The sequence below is a fragment of the Eschrichtius robustus genome, chromosome 13 (assembly GCF_028021215.1).
Source record: "Eschrichtius robustus isolate mEscRob2 chromosome 13, mEscRob2.pri, whole genome shotgun sequence".
Taxonomy (NCBI): domain Eukaryota; kingdom Metazoa; phylum Chordata; class Mammalia; order Artiodactyla; family Eschrichtiidae; genus Eschrichtius; species Eschrichtius robustus.
In genome coordinates, this window is record NC_090836.1 from 84070539 (window position 1) to 84090721 (window position 20183).

Here is a 20183-nt window from a genome sequence, read left to right on the forward strand (position 1 = left end):
CTGAGGCCACAGAGCAGGCAGAAGACAATAGTGGGGCTGGAACCCATGCCGCCCGAGGACACATCAGCAAAGTGTAGCATTGCCTGTGCTAAAAATGGAATACAAGTGTGTTCCCATATTGCTAAAGTCAATTAAGACAATGCTATGGGTCAAAAAGTTTGGTTCAGTGTAGACAGTACAGATAATGGACTATCTGAGATTTTCTCTCTTCACCAGTCTGTTTTGACATTGCTGGCTCACTTTGTCCTTCTGTTCCCTAAATAAGGACATGCCTGTTAAGTCTAGTCCTTGACTCTCTGCCTTCAGCCTTCTCCAATATCTCCCTCAGGGACCTACCCCAGTCTCATGGTTTTAATCATCACCACTCTGCTGACTTTTGTAATGTCTTTGCCTGTAGTGATAACCCTTCCCCTGATCTCCACCTCTCCTCTCTTATGGTTTGCCAGAGGTTTCTGCTTGGAGTTCTGCGGTACTTTACATTCCTGATATCTAAATCCAAACTCATCATCTGCTCTCTGACCAAACTTACCCCTTTCTCAATCTACATTTTTCCCATCACCATTCTAATTATCTAAGTTCAAAATCATTGTTGCCTTTAACTTCTTCATTCTTCATAGTTGATTCATTATGTCTTATTACTTCTTCCTTCAAAACGTCTATCATGTCCACTTGAAAATCTAAAGGCTTTTGGCAAAGGTTGCATCTTTAGAGCCCTTTATGTCACACACGTTCTTTTTTTTCCCCATTTCCATCACCATATTCCAATCCAGGACCTCTGCTGCCTCATCCTTAAACCACTGTAATAATCTTTGCCTGTTTAAATGTTCCTAAAATATAAATTGAAAGATGTTACTTCTCTTCCCCTTCTCTCCCCCCACTTCCAAATTCCATTGGTGTCCATTTGATTATAGCATCAAATCCTTCTTCAGCCTGGCATACCAAACCTCCCACAGTCTGACCTAACTGATGGTTCCATCAGTATTATCTAATACTCCCTCCATAGTAATTCTTTGTTCCGGGAAAGCTCTTGTGTTCACTGTCTTGGAATGTATCTTCCACTGCCTTACTTTGTTACTCAGTTTATTTCTTCCTTTCTCCAGTCTATCTCTTCAGATCCTCCTCATTTTTCAGGGCCCAACTCATATCTCTTCTTTTTAATATGGTGTTTCCTGAATATTTAAATCACATCTCTGAGGTTCTGTGGCCCTACTGTCTACACCTTTGCCCCTCACGGTGCCGTTGAATGACCAGCAGCACTGGCGTCACCTGGGAGCTGGTTAGAAATGTAGCATCTCAGGGCCCCACCTCAGACCTGCTGAATCTGTATCTGCATTTTAGCAGGATGCCTGAAGTGATTCATGCAGGTTGAGAAGTCCTAGTCTATTCTACTTAGACATGTAAAATAATTATACACTGATCTATATACTTATCTCTACTCCTTCTGACCCTTGAGGTCTAGGAACCTGCTTTGTTTCTTTGCATCTCTCTCAAACACAATTTCATGGCAAAGTCTGCACTTAGTAAATAGGTTTTAGTGTCCTTCCCTTAATTTCCTTTTAAGAGGGGAGAAAAGACCTTCAAGACTCCTAGAAAGTGAATACAAGCATTGGTTGTTGTTTCAATGAAGAGAAGGTCAACTGATTCCACCTAAAGGTGGCAAAGAAGGCAGTAGCAAGTCTCTTATGTGACGATTTCTTTGTGTTCCCATAGCACCTCCACTCTCCCCCATTAAAACACCTTTCTCTCTGCATTACAGCTGTGTGCATGCCTTTCTCACCACCCAGACAGGGAGCTCCTTGAGGGCAGAGACTGTGTCTTAGTAACCCTTTTATCAATAGCTCCTTGCCCATCACATCTTTATTGATTATTGATTTGAATTAATAAATAAATGAATGAATAACTTGTTACATGAATAAATTGTAGAGCTTAAACTGAGGCCTCTGCTGCATGTTTCTTACTATAGTCAACCAATGTACATTTATGACCACACCCTATACAACAGATAAACTGACAAGACACTCCAAACCAGAGATCTGTTTCTTTGTTTTCACTCATTTGCCACCATATTTCAATTTTGAGGGCTGAAGATGAGAAATATGAAGGCTGAAAGTAGAAACAGGGAAGAACTCAACTGGCAATGACTTAAAGGGAACCTCAGATGAAAAGAACTTTTTCAACTATAAGTATCTCAATATTCATGTTACAAAGTGTTTTCCTCTAGGAAGTTCATCAAACAAAAAGGAGTGATAAGGTAAATGGCTATAGAACAAAGTGGTGTTTATGTAGCTTGCTATTTCACAATTTCATTTTGTGTCTGAAAAACATATGAGGTTTTGCTGAGCTTAGTAGAGAAATGTCTGCTTTGTGGCAAATGTTGTCCATCAATGAAACAAAGAGAAATCTGAGAACAGACAGTGTTGTTATATTTTTCCACTAGACTAGGTTCATAAAAGCCCAAAGAATACAACAGTGTTATAGATGACCCTAGCATGCACTTGTACTGTTCCTTAACTTTTTGCATGGGAATGTGTCTTATTTCTGCCAACAGATTTCAAGGAGGGCAGAAACACATACAGTTGACCCTTGAACAGTGTGAGGGTTAGGGGTGCTGACCCTCCAAGCAGTTGAAAATCCACATATAACTTATAATTGGAACTTCCTTATCCATGGTTCCTCCATACCCGCAGTTCTGCATCCCTAGATTCAACCAACCTCAGATCATGTAGTACTGCAGTACTTACTATTGAAAAAGATCCACATATAAGTGGACCCATGCAGTTCAAATCTGTGTTGTTCAAAGGTCAATTGTATTTTATGATCCTGTACATAATTGATAATGCTCAGCACATAGACATTCAGTCTATCCATCCTCCCTCCCTTCCTTTCCTCTAGCAAGTATTTATTGACTGAGATAGAATATTGAGATATTCATCTACACAACAGAATATTCTATTCTAGTGCTATCATATATGCTGGGGAAAAGCCACTCATCAAAACAAAATTCATTCTCTTCATGAAATTGCATTCTCGTGGAGGGAAAAAGGCAAATAGGTGAAATATATAGTTAGATTGTTATATGTACTGTAGAAAAAAAATTAGAGAAGGATGTTGGGGAGGTATACTTTTAGATAAGGAATTGGAGAAGACCCCCTTGAAGAAAATGAGATTGATGAAGGACGAGAAGGAGGTGAATTATGTAGCTACCTGGGGGAGGAGCATCCCAGAGAATGGAAGAGCGAGTACATGGGTCACGAGGTAGGCGTGTGCTGGAATGAACAGGGAACAGCAAGAAGGTATTTTGGGTTTGGAATACAAGGAGCTTGGGGGAGAATGATAGGACAGGTGAGGTCAGATCTTACATCTTGATAGGACCTCTTTGGCTGCTATATTGAGAAAAGCCTGAATAGAGATAAGGGTGGAGGCAGGATATCAATTAGGAGGCCACTGCTGTAATATAGACAAGAGATATATACTGCTGCCTTTCAGAGAGGCAGCAGTGAAAGAGTTGAGGAGTGGTCAGATTCTGAGGGTAGAGCCAACAGGATTTTCTGGTAGCTGGATTTGGATTAAGAGAGACAGAGAGGCACCTAGCGTCCACGCATTCATGATTTTTGGCCTGAACAACTAGAAAGACGCAGCCTCCATCAAATGAGATGGGGGGAAGGGGGAAGGCTGCTGCAGGTGGAGAAGTTTTTCAGGGAAGATTAGGAACTTAGTTTTAGCCATGTTGAGTTTGACATATCTTTTAGACAAGTGAAGGTGTTGAGGAGGCAGTTGGATATTTGTGGAATGAATGAATAAGCAGGATCTTAATCGTGTTTAACTTCCTCAAACATAAATCAACAGTTTCCTCTAACTAGTTCCTCGTAATGTGAAGCACTGGGGGAGTGACACTGGAAATCAGACCCTTCTGACCAAGACCAGACCTGCCTGAATTCTATTTCTAAATACCTAGCCCCCTGCTGGCCAACTTCCCTTGAATGTTCCCTAGATCCTCAACATGTCCAAAATGGAACTCATTCTCTTTCTCCCAAACCAATCTCCCTCTTTGTGAATGTAATGAAGGGTACCAGCAGGCAAGCAAGCTGAGGGTCACACGTCATTCCTTCCATTTTCTCATCTCCGTGTCTGTTGGTCACCAAATCTTACCAGTCCCACTTGCACACCATCTGTAGAATCCACCTCTTCCCTCTGCCTTCACTCTTGCTTTTTTAGATTAGGTTCTCATCATTTCTCACCCGGATTATATGTCATTCTACTCCTACTTGGTCTCCCAGTCTCACATAGCTCCCAGGGTGATTTTCCAAAATGTAACTGTGGCCATGTTACTCGTCTGCTTAAAATTTTCTCAAAGGCTTCCTTTTGTCTACAATGCCCGAAGTCCAGAGCTTGGCCCATAAAGATCATCATGATCTGGCCCTGCTTATCTCGAAGATTTATTGCTCCCCCCATGCTCATCACTCCCATGCACTAGCCACACTGAACTACCTGTAGTTAATTGGTTTGTTCATTGAATATTCAGATATATAGAGAATGCTTCTTATGTTACAAGCACTATGCTAAGCTCTGGGGATACAGTACTGGATGTGGCAGACTTAGTTCCTGCTCTTGTGGAACCACACTTTCTCAATCTCCACGCCTCTTCTCTTTGATCCCTTTGCCTTGAACTTGCCACTACCTTTCCCTCCCTCTGCCCCACAGCCACTTAGAGAACACCAACTCACCTTTTAAGTTTCAGCTCATGTTATTTCCTTGCATTAGCACTTTTCTTAATCTCCTTCTCTCTTCTAAGAATGTTTCCTCCCTCAAAAGGTATTGAATAACTTAAGAGCTCTAGAAGTGAGGATATCTCTAAATAGGTTCCAGATTCAGTTCACAATATTGTACTAGGAGATCATAGCTCATGGAATAGGCCTTTTTTCTTGATTTCAGGATGTAGAAAAGCCTCCCTTTTCTGGATTTGTTCCCCTGCCCTTGGGCTCCACAAATAGGATAAATAATTGTTAACCTGCTGCAGAGTGAATGAATCTGAAGGTATTGGATTACACACATGCAGTGGCTACTCCAGGATTTTGAAATAGTAAGGCCTCAGGGGTGGTGATCTGATTGGTAAGGGTGCTAGGGAACTTGTCTTACAGCTGAGTTTGCATAGCAGGCTCACAGTTTTTACTTATATTAGCATACATGTATTTGTAGTACCTTGGTAGTGGATTGATACAGGTGGGGGTTAAAGACTCTCTTTTAAGCTGTCCCTTAGTGCTACCACTGCACAGAAAGATGGCAGAATGACTGCCTTATATACACCTGCCCATGCTTCCTGACCTACCCTTGTTTGCAGATCCTAGAGCTTGGGAATGAAAATACATAGGGATTCAGAACATGTACATAGATGGGGGTAGGTACTGAGGCTAAATGCCAAGAAAAACCTTCCTCATTGGTCTGCATCCATCACTGAAGGGGTGCTTCAGGATAGGAATGAGCATTTTGCTCAGGCTAAGAAATTCTAGAAACGCTGGTCCCAACCTCTATCTCTTCCTTCTTTCTTCTCTCTCTCTCTGTCTGTCTCTGTATCTCCCCACCTTCCTCTGGATGCACACATATATGCATTTGGATGATTTTAGAAAGCTCCACTGGTGAATAACCGTATTTTATAAAGATGCAACAGTACTAAAAGCAAATATTCCAGAAAAAAAGCCTGAAAACACTCTTGGTTCTCTCCTTTCTGACTTACTTGCAGGCTGCATCTGACAGTGTATCTTATAATGGAGCTATAAAAATGAATATCGGATACTTTCTTGCCTCACCTCTAGTGTGATTAGGCAGTCAACGACCAAGTCATCACTGCTGAAGCATATTAAAGAATAGTATAAAGTCATTCTGGCTGCAATAAAAATCATAGCTCCCACACTGATACAGTAGGGTGAACCTTCCATGATGACTGCTCATACTTTTGATTCCACGTATGTGTCCATACATGCACACACAAATACACACATCTAAGCATTATAACTAGATCAGCCTTTTCCTTTTGTATTGTACTGAACACCTTAAAGTACTATTTCATTAGTGATTGTCAATCAGAGTTATAAAATCATATAAATATATTTATAAGCTGTAAACACTTTAAATAATTAATGAAGGACAGTTTGCTGCACAGAAGAGGTAGTACAGCCACTGTTAATACATTTAATTTATTTAAAGATTTGCCTGTTCTGTTATTACTTAAAATATAGTTACATCTATACAGAGCTGATTATTTATTAATTTGTCACAACATTTAGATATATCAATGAATGCATTTTATAGAAGGCATTTTATAAATTAAAATCATATCAAGTTAGGGGACTATTCTGATTACAAAGGCTTATGATTAGGTGATGATTATGAGTGCCTTGTTTAATAATTATATAGATTTGATGACTCTTGTGGTTATACTTTATAACAAAAATTGCCCGTGTAATAGTATGGGAATGGATGGTATGTAGTGAACAGATAAGAAAAGAGTGTTGATTCTAAAGCTTTAAATTAGATTCCTATTGAACTGATGGATGGAGTTTTCTTGCTATAAATGTTTTCATGGTTGTCAGTCTCTATTACTGCATGTTAGCAATTTTACTGGTGTGTACAATAGACAGATTAAGTGTCAGGATATGGCATAGTCAGAGCCCAAGGCTGGTGACTTGAATTTACTACTGAGATTGCAAGATTCTTCCCTGCCTCTGCCCCATCTCTGTTTAGGAAGTAGAGCCACAGACTTCTGTACGTGCCTCAGACATGTGTCAAGTTAAAAGTGGGTGGTCCTGCGTATTATCTGGTAGAGGCTGGGTGGCAAGTGCCTCTTCCCACAGCCCCTTAGCTAATATCTAGACATCTGCTCCCAGGCCATTCGTTTGGGCAGGAATACCTAATGGGTGATAAATAACGTGGGCTCTAGAATCAGATTCATTTATTCATTCTGTCATTCAAAAGATATTTATTGAGTGCCCAAGTGCTACATTATTCCAGGCACTGGGACTACAATAGTGATCCTGCCTTCAGGGACCTTCCACTTTCATGATTGCTTAGGTTCAGGCAAGACATTTTACTTTCTGAACTTCAGTCTCCTAATTTGTACCAGACTCATGTCTGTTGGGAGAATTAACTGAGGCAGTGTCTATAAAGCACCCAACATTGTGACCAGCGCATTGCAAAAGTCAGTTATTTTTATAATTGGGCAAAAGTCAGATGCATGCCATATTTCTACCACAAATTTAATTGCTTGTGAATATGATCTATTGGTTGAAATTACTCTGACATGCTATGTTTTCTAGTTTAGTCTGAGCATCATTTACAATACAGTAATGACCCTATGACAATGGGTAATATTATTACTGTCTTCCTAATAATATTTTGCCTTTCAGGTCACACACATGAAATGAATACCCAAGCTCTTTTCTCTTCAGGGCACTGACAATAAGAATAGAAGATGATTTTTCTAAGAGCTGTGTACACGTTGGATGAGAAAGAAACATGGAAAGAAAAAAAAAAAAACCCAAAAACTCCGAAAAACTCAAGACAACATTTTGTTTAACTGTTAAAGCAGTAGCATTAGAGGCCCTGAGCAGGGAATTGTAAAGGGTATAATCTTACTCGTGTTAGGAGAAATTTCATTTCATCTCGTCATTGAAAGAATCTGAGAAAAGGACATGAGAATCTGTTTGTTTGTAAAAATCTAATTAACTATGGAGCTGTGTGATGTTCCTTAATAATGGAATTAGTTGCATCAAAACCATGAGGCACTTTCAAGGGTTGAAATGAAAACCCCAAATTGATCACCTAAATTATGTACTCCTTTATCAAAATGCCTGGAAACCTCTTCAGGCTAGAGACTGGTTAATAGGATACAGCAAGCTGTCCCAGGCAGTACTTACTGATTTGTTTTCCTATGTTAGTAGCTGAGCCTCATCTGAAAGAAGGCTATTCAAGACGATAGTTTTGAGAAAAGAAGAAGTGGCATCAGAGAGTTTATGGTGGAAGGCATAGGAAGTGCCAGTTCAAGCTGCATTCCCAAGACATTCAAGGAGAGAAGCTGGTTAAAAATGGGAACTTGACACTTAGCGTCTCATAGGGTTTGGAGCACAGTTGGAAGAATCATCCAGAAAAGTTTTTAAAATGCCATTGTCCATCCTTTACCCCCAAATGAGTATCTCTGGGGCTGGGATCTAGCGTTGGTCTTTTTTATTTAAAAAAATTAAAAAAAAAAATTTTTTTTATTGGAATATAGTGGCTTTACAATGTTGTGTTAGTTTCTGCTGTACAACAAAGTGAATCAGCTATATGTATACATATATCCCCTCCCTCTTGGACTTCTCTCCCACCCCACCTCCCATCCCACACATCTAGGAGCACCGAGCTGAGCTCCCTGTGCTATACAGCAGGTTCCCACTAGCTAGCTATTTTACACATGGTAGTGTATATATTCCCTGGTGGTCCAGGGGTTAGGACTCTGTGCTTCCACTGTAGTTAGGTCTCTGTGCTTCCGCCTGGGTTGATCCCTGGTCGGAGAACTAAGATCCCAGAAGCCGTCTGGAGCAGCCAAAAAAAAAAAAAAAAAAAAAAAAAAAAGATACAGAGCTATTCTATCACATTGGTTTTTTTAAAAAAGCTCCCCTAGATAATTCTAATGTAGCCAGATGTGAAAACCATTGCTCTAGGGCAGTAGTTCTCAAAGTGTAGCCCCCAGATCAGTATCACCTGGGCATTTGTAGCGATGCAAATTATCAGGCCCCACCCTTAACCTACAGAATCAGAAACTCTGGGGGTGGGACTCAGTAATCTGTGTTTTAACAAGCCCTCCAGGTGATTCTGATGCCCACTCAAGTTTGAGAACCATTGTTCTAGATAAGTCATGTCAGACAAAAAAGTCAGGAAGGCAATTAGGCTGAAATGGCTCAGGTTGGAAGCCCACTGTGGTTCTCTTTTGTACTTACAAAAAAGAGTTAAAAATACACGTTCCTCATTCCCATACAGCCTCTGAGAGGGGAAGGGATCTAACTTTGCAGCTTTGTCTCTCTCAAACCTCCTAGGAAGAAACCATAGACCTCTGGTTTCCAACTGGGTCATACGATTTTAAATAAAATGCAGAGACTAATAATGGAAAGCTGTCTGACTACCAGAAAGGACAGTTGGCGCTTGTAACTAGAAGGGAAGTGAATGGGGAGGGTAAGGGCTTTCTGGACCAGGAAAGAATAACCTAAAAATAAAAAGAAAAGAAAATCATCAAAACTGAACTCTGCTTTACTTTTTCCTTTTATTTCATGAAAGCAATGTTTTTTCGGGGCACAGCACTGATATGTTAATAAAACTGAATAATGTCCCTTGTACTGTTTTCAATACGAGATGAGAACTGCATAAGAACGTGTTCTAATGATGCGTTGGTTTTCTCACAGTAACATCCAGCCCCCAGAACATCCTCCAGCAGCACCCACACTCTCCTGTCCTAGTGAATAAACCTGGAACAAAGCTGAGCCACCGCCTGGATGGTGAAGGATATGCTTGAGAACTGCAGCTTGGCTCTGCTGCCGACTTAGATGGGAATGTGGGGAAGTCACTTAGTTTCTCCGGCCTCCAATTTTCTCAAGTAGAAAACGCCAGAAACCACCCGGATGAACTGCAATGTCAAAGTAATCTGCACAGGACTAGGAAGAAGTCCAGGTGCCACAGCTAAGCAGGATAGAAGAAAATTGTACAGGCTCATGGTGGCACCTCCTGGTAAAGGGGCATAATAAAATTTCAGCTGAAACGCTGACAAATTTAATTACCAAATGTGGGCCTAACACTTTGTGTGCATTTTCTTGTCGTTTCTTTTCATTGTCTTTTCTTCCCCGTATTCATACTCGGCAAATATACTGCCTTTACCAAGCAATAATCTAAGTAGACCAAATGAACCACCATAGATGAAACATATAAATAAGTAAAGAACCTCAATCAAATCCCAGATGATTGATTTTGTGGAGCAGAAATCTCTTTTTTTGCTTACTTTTAAGTTCACTTTATGAGAAAACAAATACCACATGGGATCATTATTTTAAACACAAATTGCATTTAAGAGGAAGTGTCTGGTAAACCTTCTGGGGCTGTAAATTAGCTACTAATTTCATTCCACTAAAGGCTGTGAAATGCATTTCTGGGAATTATTGTGCAGAGACATGCTTCCAATACTTTGTAAGATGGGCTTTACTGAGCTTGGAAAGAGAAATGCAATCCTACTCAGCGTACTTGTTCTTAAACTGAGGCTACTCGATGACCCAGGCTCATTCTACCTAACTACACAGCCAGCTTTGCTGGATTTACAAAAGATGAGATTTTGGGAAAGAAAATGAGAAACAATGAGTCATTCACATAGACATCTAACTAGCAATTTGAAATTGATATGCAGACCATCTGATCTTTATATCTCTTTTTTTGTTCAGTTTCATTCCAGCCTCTGAAAATTTCCCAGGTACAATTCATTACTCTGTTCAATCCAGTTACTGCTATGTTCAATTACTGCCCTCTGTTTCTCTAATGGAGTTTTGCTTTCAACACTAGTAACAAGCCTTTCCAATATACATTTACGGTTTTTCATTTCCTCATAGAAGTTCCATCATTTATTTCTTTTCCACTATATTTTTCTTTAATTGCTTCATTCATTTTTTTGTTTGTTATATTTTCATGTTTTTACTCTGATCCTTATTTTCCTCCATGATACCTCTTCTCACCCTTAATGTTATTCTCTAGAATGTTGTTAGATTTCCTCTTTTTCTCTTTTACTTATACAAACAACTGCAACATAGAAAGGGCCATATTGACTTGCCAATATTGGGCCGGTATGGACTAGCACAGAACCTGGCACATAGTAGGCATTCAATCAATATCTGTTTAATGACTGCCTGGATAAATGAAAATAGAAATGATGTCAGTATTTGCTTCAATCTTAAGCAAAATTATAAATGAATAACTTCCACCCCTCCAATGTGAGTCAACTTAACTTTTTTTGTTAAATCATTTTATTGAGGTATGACTGACATACAAAAAACTGTACATATTTAATGTATACAACTTGTTAAATTTGGAGATAAATATACACCTGTGAAACCATCATCATAATCTATGCCATAAACATATCTAGCACCTCCAAGTTTCCTCCTTCCTTCTTTATTACCGATTTTTGTAATAAAGACACAACATAAAATCTACCCTCACAGCAAAATTTTCAGTATACAATACAGTGTTAACTATAGGCATACATATATTAATATTATACATATATACTATATAAAGGCATAGTGCTAAACAGTAGATCTCCAGACTTGCTCATCCTGTATAACTGACATTTTGTACCCTTCGACACTTTGTACCTCCCCATTTCCCCCCAAACCCCTATCTTCTGGCAACCTCTGTCCTACTCTCTGCTCTAAATTTGACTATTTTAGAGTCATCATATAAGTGGTATCACAGAGCATTTTTCTTCTGTGTCTGGCTTATTTCACTTAGCATAATGTCCTCCAGTTTCATCCATGTTGTTGTTTTTAAGGCTGAATAACATTCCATTGAATGTAGAAATCATATTTTCTTTTTTTTTAAACATCTTTATTGGAGTATAATTGTTTTACATTGTGGTGTTAGTTTCTGCTGTATAACAAAGTGAATCAGCTATACCTATACATATATCCCCCTACCCCCTCCTTCTTGCGTCTCCCTCCCACCCTCCCTATCCCACCCCTCTAGGTGGACACAAAGCACCAAGCTGATCTCCCTGTGCTATGCAGCTGCTTCCCACTAGCTAGCTGTTTTACATTTGGTAGTGTATAAATGTCCGTGTCACTCTCTCACTTCGTCCCAGCTTACACTTCCCCCTCTCCGTGTCCTCAAGTCCATTCTCTACATCTGCGTCTTTATTCCTGTCCTGCCCCTAGGTTCTTCAGAACCACTTTTTTTTTTTTTCGATTCCATATATATGTGTTAGCATATGGTATTTGTTTTTCTCTTTCTGACTTACTTCACTCTGTATGACAGTCTCTAGGTCCATCCACCTCACTACAAATAACTCAATTTCATTTCTTTTTATGACTGAGTAATATTCCATTGTATATATGTGCCACATCTTCTTTATCCATTCATCTGTCGATGGACACTTAGGTTGCTTCCATGTCCTGGTTATTGTAAATGGCGCTGCAAAGAACATTGTGGTACATGACTCTTTTTGAATTATGGTTTTCTCAGGGTATAAGCCCAGTAGTGGGATTGCTGGGTCATATGGTAGTTCTATTTTTAGTTTCTTAAGGAACCTCCATACTGTTCTCCATAGTGGCTGTATCAATTTACATTCCCACCAACAATGCGAGAGGGTTCCCTTTTCTCTACACGCTCTCCAGCATTTACTGTGTGTAGGTTTTTTGATGATGGCCATTCTGACTGGTGTGCGGTGATACCTCACTGTAGTTTTGATTTGCATTTCTCTAATGATTAGTGATGTTGAGCATCCCTTCATGTGTTTGTTGGCAATCTGTATATCTTCTTCGGAGAAATGTCTATTTAGGTCTTCTGCCCAGTTTTGGATTGGGTTGTTTGTTTTTTTGATATTGAGCTTCATGAGCTGCTTGTATATTTTCAAGATTAATCCTTTGTCAGTTGCTTTGTTGGCAAATATTTTCTCCCATTCTAAGGGTTGTCTTTTCATCTTGTTTATGGTTTCCTCTGCTGTGCAAAAGCTTTTAAGTTTCATTAGGTACCATTTGTTTATTTTTGTTTTTATTTCCATTTCTCTAGGAGGTGGGTCAAAAAGGATTTTGCTGTGATTTATGTCGTACGGTGTTCTGCTTATGTTTTCCTCTAAAAATTTTATAGTGTCTGGCCTTACATTTAGGTCTTTAATCCATTTTGAGTTTATTTTTGTGTATGGTGTTAGGGAGTGTTCTAATTTCATTCTTTTACATGTAGCTGTCCTGTTTTCCCAGCACCACTTATTGAAGAGGCTGTCTTTTCTCCATTGTATATTCTTGCCTCTTTTATCAAAAATTAGGTGACCATCTGTGCGTGGGTTTATCTCTGGGCTTTCTATCCTGTTCCATTGATCTATATGCCTGTTTTTGTGCCAGTACCATACTGTCTTGATTACTGTAGCTTTGTAGTATAGTCTGAAGTCAGGAAGACTGATTCTTCCAGCTCCGTTTTTCTTTCTCAAGATTGCTTTGGCTATTCGGGGTCTTTTGTGTTTCCAGACAAATTGTGAAATTTTTTGTTCTAGTTCTGTGAAAAATGCCATTGGTAGTTTCATAAGGATTGCATTGAATCTGTAGATTGCTTTGGGTAGTATAGTCATTTTCACAATGGTGATTCTTCCAATCCAAGAACATGGTATATCTCTCCATCTGTTTGTATCATCTTTAATTTCTTTCACAGTGTCTTATAGTTTTCTGCATACAGGTCTTTTGTCTCCTTTGATAGGTTTATTCCTAGGTATTTTATTCTTTTTGTTGCAATGGTAAGTGGGAGTTTTTCCTTAATTTCTCTTTCAGATTTTTCATCATTAGTGTATAGGAATGCAAGAGATTTCTGTGCATTAATTTTGTATCCTGCTACTTTACCAAATTCATTGATTAGCTCTAGTAGTTTTCTGGTAGCATCTTTAGGATTCTCTATGTATACTATCATGTCATCTGCAAACAGTAACAGTTTTACTTCTTCTTCTCCGATTTGGATTCCTTTTATTTCTTTTCCCTCTCTGATTGCTGTGGCTAAAACTTCCAAAGCTATGTTGAATAATAGTGGTGAGAGTGGGCAACCTTGTCTTGTTCCTGATCTTGGTGGAAATGGTTTCAGTTTTTCACCATTGAGAACGATGTTGGCTGTGGGTTTGTTATATATGGCCTTTATTATGTTGAGGTAAGTTCCCTCTATGCCTACTTTCTGGAGGGTTTTTATCATAAATGGGTGTTGAATTTTGTCAAAAGCTTTTTCTGCATCTATTCAGATTATCATATTAGATACCATATTTTCTTTATCAGTTCATCTGTCAATGGATATATAGGTTGTTTCCACATTTTGGCTATTGTGAATAGTGTGCTATGAACATGGGAGTGCTAATATCTCTTGAGATCCTAATTTCATTTCTTTTGGATGAATACACAGAAGTGAAATTGCTGGATCATATGGTAGTTTTATTTTTAATTTTGGGGGGAACCTCCACACTTTTTTCCACAGTAGCTGCACCATTTGCATTCACACCCATTGTGTACAAGGGTTCCCATTTCTCCACATCCTCACCAACACATGTTATCTTTACTTTTTTTTGCTAATTGCCATTCTGACTGGTGTGAAGTGATATCTCATTGTGGTTTTGATGTGTAATTCCCCACTTCCTCACCAACACATGTTATCTTTACTTTTTTTTGCTAATTGCCATTCTGACTGGTGTGAAGTGATACCTCATTGTGGTTTTGATGTGTACTTCCCCACTGATTAGTGATGTTGAGCTTTTTTTCATATACCTACTGGCCATTTGAATGTCTTCTTTGGAGAAATGTCTATTCAAGTCCTTAGCCCATTTTAAAATTGTGTTATTTGCTGTTTTTGCTATTAGGTTGCAGAAGACATATGATCTCCATATATATTTTGGAAATTAACATTTTATTTTATTTTATTTATTTATTTTTGGCTGCATTGGGTCTTCATTGCTGTGTGCGTGCTTTCTCTAGTTGTGGTGAGCGGGGGTTACTCTTTGTTGTGCATGGGCTTCTCATTGTGGTGGCTTCTTTGTTGTGGAGCATGGGCTCTAGGCGTGTGGGCTTCAGTAGTTGTGGCACGCAGGCTCAGTAGTTGTGGCTCATGGGCTCTAGAGTGCAGGCTCAGTAGTTGTGGTGCATGGGCTTAATTGCTCTGTGGCATGTGGGATTTTCCTGGACCAGGGACTGAAACCGTGTCCCCTGCATTGGCAGGTGGATTCTTAACCACTGTGCCACCAGGCAATACATGGTTTGCAAATATTTTCTTCCATTCTGTAGGTTGCCTTTCCATTTTGTTGACTGCTTCATTTGCTGTGTAGAAACTTTTTAGTTTGATGTAGTTCCACATGTCTAATTTTTGTTTTTGTTGCCTGTGCTTTTGGTGTCATATTCAAGAAATCTTTGCCAAGATGAATGTCATGAAGCTTCTCCCCTGTGTTTTTTTCTAGGAGTTTTACAGTTTCAGGTCTTACATTTAAGTCTTTAACCCATGAGTATATTCTTGTGTGTGGTGTAAGACAAGAGCCCAATTACATTCTTTTGCCTGTGGATATCCAGTTTTCCCCATACTATTTATTGAATAGACTACCTTTCCCCCCATTGTGTATTCTTGGCACCCTTACTGAAGATCTTTTGACAGTTATTTTCATGGATTTATTTCTGGGCTCTCTACTCTGTTCCATTATCTCTATGTATGTTTTTATGCTTGTACCTTACTGTTTTGATTACTGTAGCTTTGTATTATCTTTTGAAATCAGGAAGTGTGATGCGTCCAGCTTTGTTCTTTTTGCTCAAAATTGCTTTGGCTATTTGGGGTCTTCTGTGATTCCATATGAATTTTAGAATTGTTTTTTTCTATTTCTGTAACAAAGGGCCATTGGCATTTTGATAGAAATTGAATCTGTAGTATCAACATTTTAACAATATTAAATCTTCCAATCCATGAACACAAAATATCTTTCTACTTAATGTGTACCTGCTTTAATTTCTTTCATCAGTGTTTTACAGTTTTCAGTGTACAAATCTTTCACCTCCTTGGTTAAGTTTAGTCATAAGTATTTTATTTTATATTATTGATGTTATTATAAATGGGATTGTTTTTTAAATTTCCTTCTGGATAATTTGTTTTTAGTATAGATATGTGACCAATTTTCATATGTTGATTTTTCTATCCTGCAACTTTGCTGAATTTGTTTATTAGTTTAATAGTTTTTTATGTGTGGAGTCTTTAGGGTTTTCTACATATAAGATCATGTCACCTGTGAAACAGAGATAATTTTATTTCTTCCTTTCTGATTTGGATTCCTTTATTTCTTTTCCTTGCCTAACTGTTCTGGTCTGGACTTTCAGTACTATGTTGAATAGAAGTGGTGAGAGTGGGCATCCTTGTCTTGTTCTAGATCTCAGAGCAAAAGTTTAAAGATTTTCACCATTGAGTATCAACTTAGCTGTGTGCTTTTCATCTATGACCTTTACTGTGTTGAGGTAAATTCCTTCAAGTTAACTTTACCAATTGAAAATAATCTGGCTAATGTCGATTAAAATTGAGTCTAAAACACTATAGCAGGGCAAAAGTGTGCCCAGATTTTAACATGAGAGGTAAGAAACTTGGAAACTCCATTTGTGGGTGGGGAGTAGGCATGTAAAAAAAATGACCAACTAGGATGTAAGCTTCTTGAAGAGCAGATATTTTCATCTGTTTCATTCTCTGCTATATGTTCAGTGACTTTAACGGTGTCTGGCACAGAGGAGATATCCAATAAATATATATGGAATGACTAAGAATGGATTACCTTCTGTGTGACTCATGATCTGTCACTACTTCCCGAAAGGTTACGTAATATTGAGAAGAGACCACTTCTGGACACTATGACAACTACCACAACTTAGAAGCAAGGATTCTCAATCTAAAGTCCATTGACCTCCAGAAACTGGGTTTCAAAGGTCTGTTAACCTCCTGAAATTATATGTTATTATATAATAAACATATATTACATGTTTCTGGGGAGAAAGTCCACAGACTTCTTAATATTCTCAAAGGAGAGTGTGATGCAACATTTTAGAACTATAGTGTCTGAGAAGCCTCCATGCTGTAAGAGCAATTGGAAAGTCCTGGCAAACAGAAACTTTGGTCAAGCAGACCTTGGTTGAAATTCCAACTCTGCCCCTTGCTGGCTGGGTGACTTTGATTAAGTTTTAAAATCTCCCTCAGCTTCAATTTCCTTATCATGAAATAGAGATGATAATGACAAATCTCTAGGTGTAACTGTAGAATCTGAACTTGAACCCCAATTTTTCTGATTCTAAAGCCCATGTTCTTAACAAGTATTGTTCTACTGTAATTAAATGAGATAGTTAACACGTAAGTGCCTGGTGTAGAGTAGATTAAATACTCAGAAATATTTTTTAAAGTAACAATAAAAAAGACAACCTAAAGAAAAATCCACTTTAGAAACTCCTCTTTGTCTGATTAAGTAATATTCAAATTCAAAATATTTTTGTCATTGTTCTTATAAAACCAACCCCAAAGTTTGGGGGAAGAGAGGGTATAAATTGTAAGTGGATTAAGGGGTAAGGGGATGCCAGTGAGTCTTATGATGTGGTTTTGACAGGGAATGGATAACTAGGCCTACCTAACATTCAAACGAAATGTTGTGTGAGTGTTCTAGACTTTGTAGACAGCATCTACTCCTTGATCATCTACTTCTAGATAAATGGGGCTCCCGTTTCACTAGAGTCCAGCAGGAGACAGGGTTTTATGTTAATAATGGTTGTCTCTCTGCCTGAACAAAAGGCTGAAGAACAAATCACCATGGAACACGGGAGGTCTAGCTGTTGTTGTCCATTTCTAGAAGAGGGATAATTTAATGGCTCAACAGAGAGAAGGCTTGCCTGGTTCCTTTGGGTAATTTCACAGTAGTTAGGAGCAGATACATGGCTCAGGTATTAGCTATTTCATTGCATTACCCTGACAAGTGACAAGTGACAGGAATTAGGTTTGCTTACATTGAAATAATAATCTTATTCACTGCTTTTAACTTTTTCTCAAAACTTTTTATGGTTTACTGAGCTGAGAATGAATGATCCCATCTATATTTCTGAGTCAGAGTTGAGCAGTTTTCATCAAATGGCTACTCTGTGTCAGGCCCAATCTCATTTAAGTCTCAAAAAGACATGGTAAGGTTGACTGTATCATGATCTTCATTTATCAGGTAAGGAAACAGAGGCTCAGAGAAGTTCCCAAGTTGAGAACATAGTTCAACTGCACACAGCTAGTGAGTGGTGAAGCTGAGAAGCAAGCCCAGGGCCTTTAAGTCCACTTTGCTATGCTATGCATTTGCGTAACAGGATGGTATTTAAAAATGGCATTCTGGCAGTCAGAAGGAGATCAAAACAAGTTCTAGAGACCATATTATTAGAAATGGAAGTCTGGACTTGCCAAGAAATACCTAATGCTATGTAATAGAAAGGCTGGTATTTAGCTTGAAACAGGTATCTCTAAATATCATCCGCTGCTGACTTCCCAGAACTTCTGCTGCCAGTGTCCTTGTCCTCACAGTGAGCCATGGCCACCCCCTGCCTCTGCAGAAGACCCTCCAACACTAGCAGCCGTGTGGCTGACAGGGTCTTGGTGCTGCGGCCAGGTGTCAGGCCTGCGTCTCTGAGGTGGGAGAGCCGAGTTCAGGATATTGGTGCACCAGAGACCTCCCAGCTCCATGTAATATCAAAAGGCGAAAGCTCTCCCAGAGATCTCCATCTCAACACTAAGACCCAGCTCCACTCAACGACCAGCAAGCTACAAACAATTAGCAAGACAGGAACACAACCCCACACATTAGCAGAGAGGCTGCCTAAAATCATAATAAGTTCACACACACACCAAAACACACCACTGGACGCAGTCCCGCCCACCAGAAAGACAAGATCCAGCCTCATCCACCAGAACACAGGCACTAGTCCCCTTCACCAGGAAGCCTACACAACTCACTGAACCAACCTTAGCCACTGGGGGCAGACACCAAAAACAGTGGGAACTATGAACCTGCAGCCTGAGAAAAGGAGACCCCAAACACAGTAAGTTAAGCAAAATGAGAAGACAGAGAAACACCCAGCAGATGAAGAAGCCAGGTAAAAGCCCACCAGAACAAACAACTGAAGAGGAAATAGGCAGTCTACTTGAAAAAGAATTCAGAGTAATGATACTAAAGATGATCCAAAATCTTGGAAATAGAATGGAGAAAATACAACAAATGTTTAACAAGGACCTAGAAGAACTAAAGAGCAAACAAACAATGATGAACAACACAATAAATGAAATTAAAAATTCTCTAGAAGAGATCAATAGCAGAATAACTGAGGCAGAAGAACGGATAAGTGACCTGAAAGATAAAATAGTGGAAATAACTACCACAGAGCAGAATAAAGAAAAAAGAATGAAAAGAATGGAGGACAGTCTCAGAGACCCCTGGGACAACATTAAACACACCAACATTCGAATTATAGGGGTCCCAGAAGAAGAGAAAAAGAAAGGGACTGAGAAAATATTTGAAGAGATTATAGTTGAAAACTTCCATAACACGGGAAAGGAAATAGTCAATCAAGTCCAAGAAGCACAGAGAGTGCCATACAGGATAAATCCAAGGAGAAACACGCCAAGACACATCCTAGTCAAACTATCAAAAATTAAATACAAAGAAAAAATATTAAAAGCAGCAAGGGAAAAGCAACAAATAACATACAAGGGAATCCCCATAAGGTTAACAGGTGATCTTTCAGCAGAAACTCTGCAAGCCAGAAGGGAGTGGCAGGACATACTTAGAGTGATGAAAGGGAAAAACCTACAACCAAGATTACTCTATCCAGCAAGGATCTCATTCAGATTCGATGGGGAAATTAAAACCTTTACAGACAAGCAAAAGTTAAGAGAATTCAGCACAACCAAACCAGCTTTACAACAAATGCTAAAGGAACTTCTCTAGGCAGGAAACACAAGAGAAGGAAAAGACTTACAATAACAAACCCCAAACAATTTAGAAAATGGAAATAGGAACATACATATCGATAATTTACTAGGATTTACTAGGATTTACTAGGAATGTATATATTTTGTCTTGAATTTAACAATTCTATTTTCTAACTTATTTCTGTTTTTCTCTTTGTCATGTTTCCTCTACTTGCAGTTTTTCATTATTTATATAAAATTTTTTGTTAAATAATGAATTCATTTGATTTACATTTATTTGTTTAAATAAAAAGATGAGACATTATATTGATGGCAATCAACATGCTTAGATTAGATATATAATGTTCTGATTTTCATTTAAAAAAAAGTGTTAACTTTTTTCTTGGCAGGCAGCTAAATTATTTGTTAATCAGTTTAATTACTTCAAATCCCCTTTGAAGCTCTGATAGAGTGGCTGGAGAGTAGTCTTCTCTCTA

At 38.8% G+C, this 20183-nt stretch overlaps 1 protein-coding gene across 15 annotated transcripts in view; it reads right to left on the reverse strand.

Annotated features, from left to right (window-relative positions):
* ANKS1B (ankyrin repeat and sterile alpha motif domain containing 1B) overlaps positions 1 to 20183 on the reverse strand; it is a 1169527-nt gene that overhangs the window by 206346 nt on the left and 942998 nt on the right. The gene's annotated exons all lie outside the window — the stretch shown is intronic.